The sequence below is a fragment of the Phodopus roborovskii genome, unplaced genomic scaffold (genome assembly GCF_943737965.1).
Source record: "Phodopus roborovskii unplaced genomic scaffold, PHOROB, whole genome shotgun sequence".
Taxonomy (NCBI): Eukaryota; Metazoa; Chordata; class Mammalia; order Rodentia; family Cricetidae; genus Phodopus; species Phodopus roborovskii.
The window spans coordinates 41,692,824-41,710,569 of record NW_026126418.1 but is presented as its reverse complement, the minus strand read 5'-3'; the positions used below and the strand labels follow the sequence as shown (position 1 = coordinate 41,710,569).

General features: G+C 39.1%; 1 long non-coding RNA gene across 1 annotated transcript; it reads right to left on the bottom strand.

Moving 5' to 3' along the window:
* Window positions 1-37: 37 nt before the first annotated feature.
* LOC127222481 (uncharacterized) lies at window positions 38-17,515 on the bottom strand. Its single transcript, XR_007834542.1, has 3 exons — window positions 17,373-17,515; window positions 16,964-17,048; window positions 38-136 (listed from the first exon to the last, which is right to left on the bottom strand). It is a non-coding gene; the product is annotated as an uncharacterized LOC127222481 (long non-coding RNA).
* Window positions 17,516-17,746: the final 231 nt, after the last annotated feature.

The following is a 17,746-nucleotide window of genomic DNA, read 5'->3' as shown; positions in this document are numbered from 1 at the left end:
TTACAAACTCCCAGAAGATAGGAAATGATTCTTTCACCTGAAATCCAGTTTGGAAAAAATGTTTTATACGAGAATGTTCCGTTTAAAATATCCTTCAGAGTGAGAGCTCTCCTTGTGTTTCTTTCAGGGTTGTGGACTTAGGGGGAGAAAAAGAAAAACATATTATTAGAAACAAGGTTAATAGCCCAACTAAATTCTAAAGTTGTCCTTCTTTCTCAGGCATGGACAGGCTCAGCCATTACAAAGTGCCTGCTTGACTGCTGAAAAGTGTGTTTGCTGACAGGTAACCTAGGCTTAGGGAATACTCTGGTAGCATAGGAGGGAATAGTTGGGGGGCTGTGTAGAGGAAGGTGAAGGTTTCAGGGCAGCTGGAATACTATCTTACATCAGTAAATATAAAACCCGTCAAGGACTTCTAGGAAAGGAGGTGAAGTTCCAACAACTTCGGTCCTCACAGAGGTGAATCTAAAAGCCAGCCTCTGAAGCAGCACTGAACTCCTCCAGCCTTTGCTGTACATCACCACACGTCCTCACTTACAAAACCTGGCTTGGTTTCCTATTCATTTTTCAATGATGCATTTTAGAATTCCACTTGGTTGAATGAGATCAGTCAGAATTCCAACCCTCTGAAATCTTAAGAAGGGCCCTCTGAATACAGGAGATTTTCTTAGCCCTGATAATATACTTTTACAAAAAGAAACTAGACCAGGAGTACCACATTAAAAATTCATGCAAAGTCATAGAAAACATAACCTTACACATAGCTCACAAACCACATGTAAATTTCTTCCACATGTGAATCCTTCTAAGTAGTTGTATTTTTTTAACATGATGGTTTCCTTGGGAGCTCATCAGAGAGCCCCAGGACTGTCATGTTAAACCAGATGGGTGATGGTAATGCCCTCCCAATATCCCTTCACAGCCCTGCTGCCATTCTCCCTCCCTCCCACCTGCTCCTTCTCCAGGCCACCACTTAGAACCTAAAAGTTACAGGAAAGCCCAATACCTCAAAATAGCATTTATGAGTCTGGCATTCACCCAGGTGAAAATAAAACTGTTAAAGATGAGAACCATAACATTATCCTTCTGCTAACACTCTTGCATAGCTTGCCATGACTCTCATTATAAAGATAAAAATTCTAAACTTGGACTACAGGTCCTGGCAGGTCTACGACACCCTCTCCCACTAGTCTTTCCTGCTCCTCCCTCATTATGTTCTCAACCCCAAACACGCTGGGCTTTATTTCTAGCCCATAAACACCTGTATTAGTTACTTCTCTGTTGCTGTGATAAACTTCCCTAACAGGCAATCGAAGAGGAGTATTCAGTTTAATGGTTCCAGAGGGTAAGAGTCCATCATGGCAAGAAGGGATGTAGCAACAAATTACAGGAGTGGCAACAAGACAAGGTGGCTGACACCCCCATGTTTTTAAAGGAAAGCATGAAGAGAGCGCAAACTAGAAGTGACATGAGGCTTTAACATCAAAGCCTCCCCCCCAGAGATGTGATTCCTCTACCAAGGGTGCACCATCTAACCCTCCTCAAACAGTGCCACTGACTGGGGAATCATATATTCAAATACAGTAGAGTATGGGGCAGTCTTCCATTAATTTCCTATATTGTTTTGGTGAATCTTTGCAGCCCTAGTTTGCTCACATAAAATACAAGATATCTGGCTAGAGAATACTGACAAACTCATTCAGCCATACTAGACTACACTTGGAAATGTGGGGTTCAGTCTGCTTTATTTACACTGTAGTAACAGTCATGTGAGCCCTGTAAACACAGCTAAGTTGTTAACTGAACAGTAACATTTTAGGCTATTTTAACCTACTCCTACTGGTGTGCACATAGTCCAAACATTTGATTATGACCAAGGGCTTGCTTACTGTGGTGGTTTAAAAGAAAACTGTTCCCTATGAGGCTCAAGTATTTGCACGCTTGATCTGCAGATGCTGCAACTGTTTTGGAGATTACAGAACATTCAGGATATGGACCCTTGTGGGAGAAGGCACTTTACTGGGGAGGCATTAAGAGTTTCTAGTCTCACCCTGCTTTCAGTTCCATCGCCATCACTTCCTGTATATGGATGGGATGTGACCAGTCAGATGTTGGGCACCCTGCTGTATCCGTTTGCTCCATACTCCTTTGAAACAGGATCTCCCTCTAAAGATGAAGCTAGGTTGTCCACCAAGATGATCCAGCAACCTTTCTGTCTCCACCCTCTACAACATTGGCTTACAGACATTGTATTACACTCATTTTTTTTCTCTCTTTTAAATGTGAGGCTTGAGTATTTGAGCTCAGGTCTCCATGATTACACAGCAAGCAGGATGGTGCTACCTGCTGAACTGTGTCCTCAGCTCAGAAATACTCGTTAAATACTCCCATCCCTGTGTCGTGTGTGTGTGTGTGTGTGTGTGTGTGTGTGTGTGTGTGTGTGCTCACAAGTGGAAGCCAGAAGTTAATGCTCATGTTTTCCTTCATCTTCTGTCATCCTGACTGATAAAATAGTTCCCAGTGAACCTGGAGCTTGCTGGTCTGGTAAAGATGGCTGTCAAGTCCCCAGTATCCTTCTGACTCTGCACTACAACACTGGGATTACAAACGCTTGCCACCAGTGTCCAGCCTTCATGTGGGTGCTCGGGAATCAGACTTGGTCCTCATCTCTGTAAAGCCATCCAGCCAGTCTTTCAATAAATAATTTACATCAATGTTTCCCAAGTAATTTGATCCATGGATGCTTTTGTATGTGTTATTGTTAAATATAAACTTTATCAATGTAGATCTAGCTATTATAAAACACACCAGTTACTCTTGGAACACTTTGGCTATTATGTAGCTCCTTAACTAACATGTCACAGAGACTTTTGTAAATAAAATTAGTACCAATATTGCACATATGACCAATTTTTCAAAGTACTTTAAAAAAAAAACCTAGTCATTTTCTCTTTCATATTGTTATTGGTCACCTGGTATCTATTGGCTTTCTCAGGAAGAAACCCAGAGTTTGCCATTTTCTTTTACAATCTCTAAATTACATGATACAGAAAGGTTGTACTTGATAGAATATTTTATATGTTTTTTAGCTAGTCATTTATTTATATAGGCACATAGTAGTTATAAATGCCAACAATCTATTTAGAGAAGTTAACATATGTCATATTATGGCTTTAAATATCAGTAAAGTATTTACATAGTATCAATCATATTAGTAACTCATTGTCGTAATGATACTAGTTCTTAACCTCCAACCAAGCATAATGCACAACATATGTGTGCAGATAAAAGATAAGGCTCATGGCACAGCCTCAGGTAAAAAGATCATTTCTAACCTCATGGTACCCTTGTAGACTAAGGGCTTGGGACGTATAGATATATTGGTATTGGGCTGGGCACAGCTACATCTATCCCTTGGAACAGGGAGAATTTAAATTGGGGTTTCTTTTCTTGCTGGGATTTGCCAAGGGTTTGTAACTCAGTGGATGTTGCATTTCCACTCTAGGATGTTGCATCAAATTACATTTGAGTGGAACGACAACAGCAAAGATCATGAGTGTAACACGGTCACTGCACCGACCATTTGTCACCTAATACAACCTTCATGGAGTTGTGTCACTGCACCACTTCAGTATCGAATATATGTATTTTTCATGTTTGGCCAAGAGTTAGACAGGGCATAGAGCTCCAACCATGAAGACTAAAGTCATGTTTGATTTTTATTACTAACAATTGCCCTACACAAACAGACTGCAAGAAATAGCTTTGTGCGGGGGGAAAAAATAAGAGTGTTTACAGATGTCTTTGTTGCATGGATGTGGATCTTCAACTGTGTTTGTAGCAGCATTATTTATAATAGCAAGAACCTGAAAGCAACCTAGATGCCCCTCAACTGAAGAATGGATAAAGAAGATATGGCACATTTACACAATGGAATACTACTCTGCAGAAAAACAAAACAAAAACCATGGAATCTTGAAATTTACAAGCAAATGGATGGACTTGAAGAGACCATCCTGAATGAGGTAACCCAGTCACAAAAAGAGGAACATGGTATGTACTCACTTATATATGGATTTTAGACATAGAACAAAGGATCACCAGCCTATAATTTCTCTGCCAGAGAAATTAGAATACATGGAGGATTCTAAGAGATTCATACAAGGTCCCCCAAAGAAGGGGAAAGGAACAAGATCTGATAATATTGGGGGTGGTGGGGGAGTGAGTAGAGACAGGGCTAGGAGAAAGAGAAGGGGAGGAGAGGAAAGCACCTGGGACTAGGAAGATTGAGTCAGGGGAGGAATAGACAAGAGAAGAGAGAGAGAGAGAGAGAGAGAGAGAGAGAGAGAGAGAGAGAGAGGACATAAAAGAGCCATTATAGGTTTCAAGAGAAAACTGACTCTAGAGAAATGTCCAGAGACCTACAAGACTGACCCCACCCCCAACTAACAATTTGAGCAACAGTGGAAAGGATACCTTAAATGTCCTTCCCTGATAATGAGATTGATGACTAACTTATCCACCATCATAGAGCTCTCACCTAGTAACTGATGGAAACAGACACCCACAGCTAAACACTGAGCTGAATGGAATCCAAATGCAGAGAGGGAGGACAAGACCAGGCTACAGAAACCCACAGAGACAGCTGACCTGAACAAGGAGGAGCTAGTAGGCCCCCAGACTGATAGTTGAGAATCCAGCATTGGACCGACTCAGACCCCACGAACATGGGTCTCAGTTAGAAGTCCTGGGCAGTCCAAGGGACCTCTGACAGTGGAACCAGGATGTATCCCTGGTGCAGGAAAGACTTTGTGAGCACATTCCCTATGGAGGGATATTCCCTTAACCTAGAGGCAGGAGGGAGGGCCTAGGCCCTCTCCAAATGAATTGACAGATTTAGATGACCCCTCCAGGAAGGCATCACCCTACATGTGGAGTGGGGAGGGGATGGGATGGGAGGGTGGTCAGGGGGCATGGGAGGGTGGAAGAGAGGGAGGGAGAGACGGACAAAGAGGGCACTGGGATCGATATGTAAAATAAGAAAAATAAATTTAAAAACTTAAAAAAATAAGAGTGTATAGGTAATGTGTTACCTTGTTTTTGATAATTCTCCATCAAATATATACCTAGTCTTTTTTCTTATGCTTTATTCTAGGTTGTATAGCAATTATATATTAATATATAATATGTAGTTGTAATTATATATTAATATGTAATATGTATGAAATATTTCATTTATGTGTACTTTCATTTAAATATTTATGCAAATTTGGTCCTTGGAGTCATGTGGAATGCTACTTGAAAGATAGATTTCAATGCCAAGTGGCACAGGTCTATAATCCTACCTATCTAGAGGCTAGGGTAAGAGAATAGAAAGTTTAAGACCTGTCTGGGCTGCTGAATTTGTTCATGGTCAGCCTAGGCAACTTAGTGAGACACTGCATCTAACTAAAAATATAAAAAGTAAAGGGCTATGGATATAATTCAGAGGTTGAGCGCTTGCCTAACACAAACAATGTTAGGTATACCACAACACACAAAGAAAATGGGTTTCTAAAGCCTAGCATGGCCACTTCTGCTTATCATTTTAGCATCAGGAAGGCTCAGACAGGGGAATTATTTTTATGAATTTGTGGCTAGCCTGGGCTACAAAGTGAGTTAGTGAGTTCCAGGCCAACTTTATAGTGTGAAACCCTATCTAAAAAAGCAAGTAAACCTGAAGCAAGCAAGTGAACACAACACATTTTTTTTTGAAAAAGATTCTTAGTTTTTCTCAAATTCAAGCTCACTGAAACAGAGTCCCTGGTTGAGGTTTGGTACCTGGTAATTTTTTTTCCATGCCTCTGGATGATTCACTAGAGTGTTTCACTAGAGTGCTCTGTTCAGTGTGTCCCTTCACCCATCATTAGACCTGCTTCCTGACTTCGAATGTAACAGTCTGCATGCTATGGAGACTAGATACCACCAGCCTAAGCAGTGACCACAGCTCTCAGGATATGTGAGTGGTCTCTTCCAACATGTATGCTCCTGTGCAATAATCATGTGCATTACCTGCAGTGGGCTTTCCTTCAGGCATACTCACTCCTCTTACTGACCCAAAAGTTACAGGGGAAGACAATCTGATTGAATCTCCTCCAGATTAGATGTAAAATTACAGGGAAAGCATTCTGGTCATTGTTTGTGGAGCGTGTGTGTGTGTGTGTGTGTGTGTGTGTGTGTGTGTGTGTGTGTGCATGTAAACAGTATGTGTATGAAAATAAACATATGAAACTAATTTGAATCATTATTTATTAAAATACCTCATTATTCAAATTCTTGGATGAATAAATGTATTTTCCTAATTGTTTTTCCAAACAAGATCCACACTGGATTGTAATCATTGGGTGATTTGAGAATGGTGGCTTTGTGTCTCTGTTTACCAACTCTGATGGCTTAAAAGAAATAGAGTATAACTGTCAAAGCATGCCTTGACACTTCCCCATTTAACACTTCATCCTTGGCTGTGTCCTTAAATTCAATTTGGTCCATCTTTAGCAAAGTTACTCATACAGCACTTAAATGCCCTAATTAGCCATGCTTTAATTATCTGAGTTTTCAATATATTAAGCAAAGCTGAAAGTTAGCTCAATTATTTGTTCAAGAAATTACAACTCACAAAATGATTCTCAAGCAAGTAATGAGCTGCTGTACTCCTAATTCTTCCTGAAAACTCTGTCTTTATGAGGCTGTGTGTCCATTTAATTGACTAGTCCTGTAAGATCGAGAGTGTGTAGAAACATCCAATCTTCATGCTCTCACTTGCCAGCAAACACATGAGGAGGTGTGTTGTCTTAAGTGGGCATACAATGACAGGCAGGTCTTTTGTTCTTATTTTCCTGAGTGAGTTGGTATGTATGCCACAAGGCCACTGCAAGGAAGACAAATGGCCCCAAAACACTGTTCTCAGTCTCCTGCCAAATTTATAAAGAGCCTACTTAACAGGAGCCACCATTTTCTCTTTCTGTCTGAACCTTCCTCATTTGAGTAAGAACTACAGGATATGTCATAACCATGTTTAAAAATGGAGATATCCAGATATTATTGTAAACACCCAATGATTTCTTTTACCTACAATGTAAGTATTTTACTTGGTTGGCTTACACAGTAGCTAATAATATTTGTTAACTGCTGCGAACTTTTACAGAACAAATATTGAAATTTATTCAAGTCAAATAAATAATCTCTAATGATTTTTGTTAAAGCTTCTATTTAATAGTTAAGGAGAAAAGTTTGTATGTCATAGGAGATACAATTAGCAGTAGATTTTACATTTAATTAAAAAGAAAGAAGCATGAAAAAAGAGAGAGAGAGAGAGTGAGCCACCATTCTAATCATCAGATTGGGTCTTGCTTTTTTCTGGAGTAAGTCCAAAAGAACAAGTACAGGAAATATGTGGGTGAAAAAAATACTTTAAGCTGTTTAAAGTCAAATATTAGTCAAGACCTACAACTTTGGTGAGGAGAAGGGTCTGAAGTAATAAATTTCTGACATCAATAGAAGTTCTCAGAAGTTGCAAGCATTCTCACACCCGTACCTGTTAAGTCCTCACGGTGCCCCTCTGAGATGTGTCCTGTTCGGAACACCATTTGCAATTAGGAAATGGAAAGTAGAGGCCAACTAACAAGCCCAAACAATCACAAACTTGGAATTTAAAATCCATCTGATTATAGAGACTGAGTACTTTGCCATTGTAACACAAAAGCACACTTATAGTAAAACAACAAAAACTATAAAAATTAGAACAAGAACCAAACCACAGACAAGAGGGAGCATAATTGTGCTCCAAACCATAGATGAAAAAAAAAAAAAAAAAAAAAAAAACCAAAAAAGAAAAAAACAAAGGAATCTGAGCTAACTTCAAGCAAAGCATGTACTGTCTGGCTAAAGAGGGCAGTAGCTCTTCATCTTAAAAGGTAGCAACCACACCGGATAACAAGCATTCAGATGTGTCAGGTTTTTCCATAGCAAGCTTTCTAACAACATGGGACATGGTTGGTATTACGGATAAGAGCAGGCATGGCATAGTTTTGTCTATTTTTAAGACTCGGCCTCCTTTGGCAGCACATTTTCTAACCCATCTGAAATTGTGATGTTGCTCATTTGAAGCTACTGCACATGACCTGAGGAAAAGCCTCTTTCTGGGGTCATTTCATTCTTTCAGGAGTATTTGGGGACCCATTCCTAGGACCGGTGTCACACGTAAACCCCACTTCTATACACTCCAGGCCTCTGTGTGCAACGTCTGAAAATCTTCCCTTGAAGTACTTCAGAATCGGCACAGCTAGAAGTGTGGTCCAATTGTAGAATGGTTACACACATACACAGAGGAATCGACAAGGAGGGGGCGGTGGTAGGTGGAGGAGGAGAAGAGAAGAAGAGAAACTAACAAAAAAGAAAGGAAAGACAGAATAAATAGATGAAACAATTCCCATGCTCCTTATCCAGGTTCCTCCATTGAAAAAACTGGGAGTGATCCTTGCTCTTCCCCTCCCCCATAGTCTTTGTTCAGCAGCCAGACTTGAAAACTCATCTACTACATCTCTCTCTACTCTGCACACCACATTACAGTGGATGAGTTATTTCCCAGCTATTTTCCTTCTGGGCATTTCATTGTGGTTTTGATTTGCAGTTTTCTAATGATGAATGATGTTGAACACCATCCACATGCTTACTAGCACTTGTTAACTTTCTTTGTATATCCTTCAGACAGACTTTTAATTGGTTTATTCCCCTCTTGGCTGTGAGTTGTTACAGGTCTTTGTATACTTGCATCACTTGCTTCTTAGATACACTCTTTACAAATACTTCTTCCCATTTCGTGAACATTCTTTTCACTTTTGTGATGTTATTTTTTGGCAATTTAAAAGCATTAACTTTTGAAAAGTTTTGGTTTAACCTGTTTTATCTTTTGTGGCTTGTAGTTTAGAAACCACCCAGGAACCGAGAGATTTTTCCATGGGTGCTGAGAGTTTGATTATGTTGATTATGTTGGTCTTTTATTTAGGTCTTTGGCCCACTTTGAATTAACTTTTTCAGAGTATGAGGGCAGCCTTATGAGCTATCAAATCCTCAGCCTCTGCACACATGCAGAGCTATTACTGAACTATGAATACTGTGTCTGTCGTGTGAACATAAATCCTCCTCATAAACATATCTTTAATATACTGTTTTCTTTTTCTGGGTTTTGAGAGTGGGTTCTGGCCTGGAACTGGCTATGTAGACCAGGCTAGCTCCAAACTTACAGCTGTTCTCCTCCCTCTGTATCTGCAGGTGTGCCGCTGTACCTGGCGCTAGTATTTTTGTCATGAAAACAGTCAAGTTTTTCTCAAATCCTTTCTCTGTAATTGTTTAATGATAATGTGAGTTTTTGTTCTTTCTTTTTCAGTTAAGAAGGCTTATTACATTCATTTATAAATGTTAAAATAACTTCACATTCTTGGGGAAAATCCCATGGTTCTGAGTTACAATCTTTTAAAATATCACTGAATTTGGTTTCCTATCACATTTTGTTGAGAATTTTTAAATGTATAGTTATAAAGTATACTGGCCTATATTTTTCTCTTTCTTCTTGTCTTCTTTGGTTTGCTTGTTTTAATATCAGACAACACTGCCCTTTAGAGGGTGAGAACTTCCATGGGAAGTCTTCAAAGTCTGTCATATCATTTGGAGTATGGCCTAAGCCCTCCCCCATGTGTCTACCTGTGAGAGTATCCCTCTATGTGGAATGGGCTCCCACAGTCCATTCTTATACTAGGGATAAATACTGATCAATTACCAGAAGCCCATAGACTTTCCAGGGCTCCTAACTGAGATCCGTTCAGAGGGTCTGGGTCAGTTCTATGCTGGTTTCCCAGCTATCAGTTCTGGAGTCCATGAGCTCCCCCTCTCCAGATTGTTAGTTTGGGGTCATCCTTATAGCTCTCTGGATATTTCCCTGGTGCCAGATATCTCTTTATACATATAATGGCTCCCTCTATTATGGTATCTCTTTTCTTGTTCTCCTCTATTCTTTTCCTGACTCAATTTTCCTGCTTTCTCATATTCTCCCCCCCCCTCCTCTTCTTCCCTTCTCTTTCTCCTAACTCCCTCTCCTCTTCCCCCTGCCTCCAATTTGCTTGGGAGATCTTGTGGAAGCAAGTTTTAAAAGTACTAACTCAATCTCTTTTTCTTTCTGTTTTCACATTTTTTATTTCTGAGATAAGGTCACATCTTAAAGCATAGGAAGGAATTGAACTCTCATGACTTGGACCCTCCATCTTGAGTGCTGGGATTACATACATGTGACAACACAAGAGCTTTCACTTAGTCTCTTTAGGAATTATAGTACTTTTTTCCCGTTTTCTATTTATTTTTGGGTTGTGAGTTTTGATGTCTAAAATTGGTGGAGAAACCTGTCACAGCTAACTTTCCTGGATGCTTATTTGCTTGTGTTTGGTATTGCCCATGCTGGGTTTTTATTAACATGTTTCTCTTAAAGTATTCAGCACAGTGATTTTTCTGCCAAATATAAAATCACGGCTTGCATATAATCCATTCATATCTATTTTGCTCTGCAATTTCAATCAGTTTATTGATGGGAGATGCCATTCTGTAAATATGTTTCTCATATTGGTTAATGAATAAAGCACTGTTGGCCAATAGGAAAGCAAGATAGGTGGGACTAGGAGACAAGGAGGATTCCAGAAGTAGTAAGGAGGAGTTTCAAGATGAAGGACCTACAGGGTAGAACGCCAGCCCCTCTCTCTGGTAAGATAAGACCACGTGGAAGTACTTAGATTAATAGAAATTGGTTAATATTTAAGACAGAGCTAGCTGATAAGAAACTAGTAAGTGGCCTACAGCTTTATATCTAATACAAGGTCTCAGTATGTTATTTGGTGCTGGCGAGGTGGTGGGTCCTGACCGGTGGAGGGTAAAACCTACTCATAACAGTTTATGATGATATAAGAGTAAGCAACATATTTGTTACTTCTAGTACAATGAGTGCTAAGGACAAGGCAGATTTTGTATTTGGCTGGCTGCTCTACAAAGACACAATTTCATTTTGTACCCTCTGTGTTGGTTACAGCCATTCTTAAGTCCCAGCTGGATCTTTTTTTTTTTTTTTTTTTGCATATAGAGTATTTTTTATTTAATTTTATATAACAAAGTCCAATTAAATGAAAACAAACATTTATACACAATATTTGGGAATTTGGGCGTCGTTCTTTCCAAACTACTTCCTGCTGGTAATCCCCCAGCTGGATCTTAAGAATGCTTTTAAAAAAGAAATCAGGCTTGCTTTTCTACATCCTCAACTTGAACTTTAGAACCCATTTTGTGTTTTTCTCAAGGTAAGTCTGTGGCTAGATGTCCCTGTGGAGGGTTTAACAACTTTCTTTGGAAATCTGAGACAGATAGACTTCTTTGCATTACAGAATTGTCTGAAAGATTTTAACTATTTTTGTAATTATTGAGGATTTGACAATACTAAAAGGAGGTTAGTTTGTTAAGAATAATTTTCTATTTTGGAGTAACAATGACAGAAATATATTCTATACCTTTGATCTACTTATATTTCACCCAGAAGCTCTTTTATGCCCATGATTTTTTTGGTTCTTTCACTTGACCTTTTATAATTCCCCCATGTCCCCTCCAAAGTAACAGTGAATAAATAAACTCTTCAGGCATGTTAGAGAGTTTGTTTCACAGTTATAATTTTTTTTTCCGAGACAGGGTTTCTCTGTGTAGCTTTGTAGACCAGGATGGCCTTGAACTCACATAAATCCACTTGTCTCTGCCTCCCTAGTTCGAGTGCTGAGATTAAAGACATGCACCATCACTGCCTGGCTCACAGTTGTAAATGTTAATACTGGGCATATCTTACACACATATTCACATCTCCTTTCAAAATGATTGCACTTCACAAAAATTACTTTTACAATAAGTAACTGCTGAGCTACAAGTTATAATTACCAGAATAATAACTATTTCTGCTTAACCTAAGATTGAAATGATTTTTCTTTCTAGAAGGTATTATATCTGTTCTATTTAAATTAGCTTTGAATTTAAAAACCTTCTAAAATACATTATATGAGTAGCTATTATTAGTGAGTATTAACAATTGCTATTAAATGTTTATATGATGTCATTCTCTATGTGAAGTTATGTTTCCTTTCTTCTTTTAATTAATAATTAGTTTTTGTTTTACATATCGATCCCAGTTCCTTCTCCCGCCCTTCCTCCCTCTTTCCCTCCCTCCCGCCATCACATGCATCCTGACCACCCTCCCCTCCCATCCCCCCCTCCACATGTAGGGTATTGCCCTCCAGGAGGGGTCATCTAAATCTGTCAAGTCATTTGGAGTAGGGACTAGGACTTGAAGTTATGTTTTCTTTGCTATCAGTAAAATAGTTCTAGAGTCATGACTCTTACATTTCTGAGTCAGAGGCCTTGTCCTTGAATTCTCCTTATAATGAGGGCTTCTCATGAGCTTTTATCCTTTTTATTCTTAAAGTCCTAATTCAGATATCATCTCAAAGAGAGTGTTATTGATCACTCTTGTTATGGATGGACTTGTGTCCCCTAAAAAGTGACAAGTTGAGGGCTAGTGAGATGGCTCAGCATATAAAGGTGCTTCACCTCCAAGTCTGATGGCCTGGGTTTTATCATGGGACCTATATCGTAGAAGAAGAGAACCAAGGCCTGGAAGTTGTACTCTGAACTTCATACAAGCATCTTGCCACACAAATGTGCATACGAGCATACACCACACACACAGACACACACACAGAAAAACATATAAATAGTTGAAGGGCAAACCAGTGTGATTGTATTTAGAGATTAAGGATGTAGTTAAAGTTAAATGACATGGCAATGGAAAGGCTCTAATCTGGGAGGATTGATGCCATTACAAGAGGAGAGGACAACATCAGGGACACCCATACACCAGTGCGAGTCCAGTATGGAAGGACACAGCAGTCTGCAAGTCAAAGGAAGTCTGGAGAAAGGAACAGGCTGGCACCTTGGCCTTAGATGTCTAGGTCCCAGAACTGTTAGAAAAATAAAGTTCTGGCCAGTTCTCCTGACGGCCAGAACAGACTTGTTCTGGTACAGAAGGATAGGAAGCTGCTTTCACAAATACTTAACGTATTTGTAAAGAAGCCTAAGAGTTAATTTCTTATTGGAAATCTGATTTTAAAATTGGCATCCAATTTTAAATTTCTGTAAAACATATTAGGTTAAGTCAACAGCAATCACTAATGGAGGAAAGAGTGGAAAGGCAGATAGGAGGGTGTTTGGGTGGTCCAAGATTGAAGTGACAGCGTCTCCCTGTCCTCGGGAACCACCAGAGTCATACTCCAAGGAACCTGTGTTTCTTGGCACCGTGTGACTCCCTTTGCTTTCCCCCACTCAGCTTTATATCCCAACTCTCTTTATCTTTCCATATTTTTTTTTCATTTTATGCCTGCCACATACACAAAAGTTTCTAAAATATTTGTTATTTTAGGTCCGAACAGGTAGAATATAGAAGCAAGGATGACACTCAGGGATAAAGGCCCCTACTATCAGAATTAAGTAGAAATTAAAAAATAAATGTATCAAATAGAAAAGTCTATGAATTATCTTTTATCACATATATGTATACATATATTCATAATATATGTGTATATATTATGTATATATGCCCATATTAGTATGATAGAGGAAATAGAGTTATAGACACAATTTTTGACTATATAACACATGCTATAAATTTTACAACTCGAAAAAAAAAAAACATAGTTGGGATTGTGAGATGGTCCAGAGGTTAAAGGTGATTGCTGCCAAGCCTGATAACCTGAGTTTGGCCTCGGGAACCCATATGGTAGAAGGGGAGAATCAACTCCCACAAGTTGTCCTCTGACAACCATACAAACATTCCCACACACATATACACAAAGATGCACATGTAAAACAAAACAAATAAATGTTAAAAAAAAAATCACAGTTAGAAAGTATTGAGTGCATGTAATCACCACATGGGGTAATATACTATCCAAATTCAGAAAACACAAATCACAACTCAAGGAAGACTGTAGAAATTTTAAAATATTCTAAGACCTTTGCAACTTTCTCATTTTAGTTTTAGTTTTTATCCCGTGTAAATCTCTTAAAACAAGAAAGTCTGTGTGATGGTGGTTGTCAGTGTAGATGAAGGGAACCCAGTAGCATTGCACTGACTTTTTCCTTGGCTGCATCGTCATCCTAGAATAAGGGTGATGCCAGGGAAGAAATCCTCAAGGCAGAGAATAAACGGAGGCAGGAGTAAAAAGAGACTAAAATGAGGGGTGGAAGCCAAGGACCACATGGGACTGCAGGGTAGAAGTGCATGTGTGTCTTCAGTTTGGATTAAAATTAAAATGGAATCTTTTGAGAGTTTCAGAAAGAGCTGTAACACGGTTGTTTTTAATATGTAAGTGAGCTAAACAGAGCATTCTTATTCACTACCACATTTCTACTTATCCTACGATCTGTTCTTTTCTCCAAAACTCTTGTAAGCTGGAAGCTGATCCTGTGTGGACATCTACCCTGGAAGTAAAAAGCCCCTTTCATCCTGATTCTGTTTTTTTCATTTATAAGTGTGGAGAGTGACAGAAATCTTCTCCTGTAATGGCGGTGATGGCTGTGTGTTTTGAGGCATGCAGAGTGAAGAATTATTCCATGTTTGCCTGGGGGAAAATTTAGATAACTGAACTTTGTAACCTCCACAACAGGACAATGTTAGGAGGTGCTTAGGGGAACCTAGTGCATTCATGTATAAATAAAGGTATGGCTGACTATTTTTTGACTTCTATTACAGTGTCACGTAGCACCTGGACTAGGAACAAAGGCCCAGAAGACAAATGTATGGTGATGGTGTTTCTGATGTAGTGGGTGTAGAGGCTTATGCAGCTTTTAGCTTGCGTTTCTGTTCCCTCCTACTTTCCCCTGACTTCCTACCTCAAATTCTGTTCTTACAGGCACTAGAAAAATGTGAAGTAGGGTGGGACCTGATGCCCAGCATGGGCATGGTGAAGGTGTGGGGCATGAGAAAAGAGAAGAGAGGTCAAAAGGAAGCGGTCATCACATCAGACCCCAGACCTACTATAGAGGTGAGGAAAGATGAGCTTCACTCAGAAGCTGTTGTTCAAGTAACATTATACACAAAAAAGTAGTCCCCCAGCATTCTTTACTTCTCCATTAGATCTAAATGAGTACTCAAATTTTCTCTTCAGGTTAATTTGATTATTTCACAATAACAGGAAATTACTTAGAGAATTATCCTTTCCATTGAAAATAGAAATGTATGTTATAAAAAAAAACAGGACTTTTATGTTATATATAGTTTATAACATATTTTTGAGTGTGCTATTCATAAAAAACTTGGAAAGAAGATAAAGATTGGGATTATATGTAATTACACAAATGTCTATATCTATAAATGTAAGTATAGACCCAAATATCTATCCTTATATGTTATTTGCATTGGATAAATATACTTCTCATTGGAAATATATCTCAAAGTTCAAAGTTCAACACTGTGGACATGAAAGGCTGTCTCAACAAAGTCCATATGTTTTTGTTCTGAAAACTGTTACTTTTTGAGGGAGCAGATTATCCATTTCAAGCTCCAGTGAGTGTCAGTAAAAGTCAGAGGACAATTTTTAATAGATTGGATTTAGAAGGGTCAAGGTCCTAGCCCAACACTCAATAGCTCTGGGCTGAAGGAAATGTGTCCCTTAAAACACTGGGGTGGTAGTCTGGCTTATAATCAATTTGAGCTTGAACTTATTTTGAAAAAAAAAATGAAAATAGGGGCATACATTTCAACAGCCCTGGAAAAATCTTGTGTTGTGGGGAATGGAAGGGCAAGCTAAACATAAAGGTGAAGACATGAGCATCCTGCCTTTGTCAGGTTAGCCTGTACTTTCTAGTTCTGGGAAGGTCTGGCAAACACTCTGAACTCTTCAGCTCTTTGTGTGTTTCAGTCTTAAAGGCAACAGATAATTCAGGACTCATGTGCGGTTCGGCTGAAGCTGTGCCATGAACCGCCTTTAGTGGGAGCTCACTTTCAACCACAGACATTTCTCAGCTCTTATCCAGATCCTACAGTACAGGATCTGTTATTGTTACATCGGGTTTTGGCTTTAGAAGCTCAAGTTGCTCTTCATAAGAATTGTCATAATAAGAAAGAGTTCATTATCAACTGATAATATTAAAATTAAAACTAGTTTCAAAGTCAGTGTGGAACACCTTTCATGTCTCAGTCAAGAGGCACCATTGCCAGCCCAAGCCTCTGCACAAAAAAAAAAAAAAAAGTTCCCCAAAACTATACAACAAAACCCCACAAAAACAGTTTATCTTGATAATGCTCGCTTAACTATACCAAGCCTCCTAATTTAATTGCTAATTGCTACCACATATAGAACAAGAATTTTACTTTTCCTATACGGCTATTCCTGAAATTTCTATTCTGAACGTCTTCCTTAAATTTTTTGGAGGCACTATTTAGTGATTTCAAAGCTTCCATAGGTTCTTTTTTTAACTTTTCTATTCTTACTCATTATTTTCACTTGCCACCAGGCAAATCTAGTAATAGAAAACAATGCAAGTTAAAAATATTGTCTTGAAGGCCTATCAAAGCTTGTCTTCTGCATGTATTTTTGGGGGTGGTGGGAGTGAGGCAGAGAAGCTCTCAGGTTTTTCTGTTGCTGAAATAAGACTGTAAATCTCTTCCTACCCTTAACTCTTCAGTGTTTCTGGTCTTGCACAGAACACAACTGTGAACTTACACCTCTTCTTAGAAATAACAGGCCTCCTTTGGAAAATAGGCACTTAGGAAATGTTCACCCATTTGAGTTCACACATTGGTGCATTTCCCAGGCTATGTTAGGCAGACTGAGTGAATCAGAAAATTTCTTACCTCTTGAGGGACGGAAGACAATGCATATCACGAGTAAAGCAAGCCCAGCCAAGGTGGCAACTCCAACGACAGTTTTCATCCATGTCTACATAGAATACAGAACATTTTAGCCACGGCCTTAGTTCCTACGAAGAAATGGTAAGATTTTGTCGAGCCCTAGCTCCTACTTCCCCTCCCCTACAAAGCTTGCGATTGTGTTCCACTGATCTGGCGGTAATTGCTGGAACCTTTCCAGTTATGCTACAACAAATGTTTCTACAGTATATTTAGAGCCACTTTCCAATCCTAACACACACCAGGAAGCGATACTCACACACAGACCCTCACCTTTAAACAATAGAAAATCCTGACAATACTCAGCCCAGGCTGCCTCGGCGCTGTGGTAATCCCCGAGACCACACAAACTAACCTTCATTTTTCCAGATGTTTTTGAAAGTTAGCTGATTCTCACTGCACTGCGTGGGTCACCGCATCTGTAAAAACCTTTGAAAAGAAGCAAGTCTGTCTTCCAGTTGGAAGCTGAAGTCAGGACATGAGGGCTTTTTTTTTTTTTTTTTTTTTTTTTTTTTTCCACGGACTTTTGACTACTGTGCCAAATTTCGAAAGATTTCTGTAAAATTAGAAACAGATTTTGGGGGCGTTCTTGGCCTTTAAATGAACTGTGAGTGGCCCAAGGGAGGCTTTATAGCCCTCCTATCCTTGTAAATTCTACACCAACATCTGCTTACGGTGTCATACAGAGGTTGTTTTATTTCACTTTTTTTTTTTTTTTTTTTTTTTTTT